We start from the raw sequence: 1255 nt of genomic DNA on the forward strand, positions 1-1255 counted from the left end.
AGTGCAACCCCCGCAGCGTGCAGGAGAGGCTGGGAAGGAAGCATGGCTGCTGCCTCGCAGCTCCTGGAATGCTCTGAGTCACGGCCAACTGGTGCAAAAGGCGCATATATAGAAAAGCAAAGAGGGACAAAGTTTAACTTTAAAGGAGGGAGGAAGTGCTGGTCTGTTAAAGCATTACCTTGGAATCAAGTGTCACTGGTCTCGTATGGGAAAATGTAACAGTACTCAGTAAGGATGTCGCAACTCAACGAGACTAAAAAACTGGGCAATGCCAAGAGAAATCGTGCCAATAGAAAAATAAGTTATTAAACACGTGGCTAGAAAGAACGGTCCAATTTTTGTTGTTATACTTTTTTCTGTCATTGATTGCAATAGACTTTTGCTATCTATGTTGACTCAGCTCTGATACCCACGTGAAAGATGAATGTGTCACCCCTGGAGCTAGTCTTCTGTGAAGTTTGAGTGGCAAAATTGAGGGTTTTAAAAACTGTTTGCTTTATTGTAGTGTCTTCATACTCCCCAATTCCTGTGATATGTGCCATTATGTGCAGCTTGCTTCTCAGAGTTTCTTTAGACCAAAGTCATTGCATAGCATCTCACTGTACTTAGCTGTAATACACTTAACATGCCAGCGACAGACCGTCCCTTTATTCCAGTGGCTCTCCCAGTCGCTTCTGTTTAGCCATACATCACTTTCCAACAGCCTTCCACTAGAAAAATCGCAGCTGGAGAGAATGTTCTCCTCTGAAGTCAGGCAGGTAAGCCACCAGCCAGGCCATTAATTGAGTACCTCATTGCCTGACTGCCACTTTCCTGAAGCAGGGCAGGATAGTTCACCAGGCATGGTGGCATGCCTGCTCCTCTGCTCATCTTTCCTGTCCCCAGGAACATGCTGTGTATTAAGAGGCCTTTATTTTTAATCTTTTACTTCAATTTCTGTTCAAATGCATTTTTTTGCTATGACATTTTCCCCTTTTTGACTTTCTAGTAGTTGCGGTATTCTCATTTGGAAAAGGTTTTCTGAATACTGGGAAGCAGAACAGGCTGCCTGCCTTCAGCTACAGGAGACTGTCATTGTAGAGCTGTCTCAGAAAAGACAGAAATGTGGGTGAATGCAAGCACCAGAGAGTTCCCTGCAAGAGTAGTGCTGACCGAGAGTTTCAACCATTAGGAACCTTGATTTGCATCTGGTAATGTTCACCTCTAAGTACTTCTCTACATACATTGCTAACTGTATGAGATTCAACAAGGCCAA

The sequence above is a fragment of the Fulmarus glacialis genome, unplaced genomic scaffold (genome assembly GCF_000690835.1).
Source record: "Fulmarus glacialis isolate BGI_N327 unplaced genomic scaffold, ASM69083v1 scaffold19385, whole genome shotgun sequence".
Lineage (NCBI taxonomy): Eukaryota > Metazoa > Chordata > Aves > Procellariiformes > Procellariidae > Fulmarus > Fulmarus glacialis.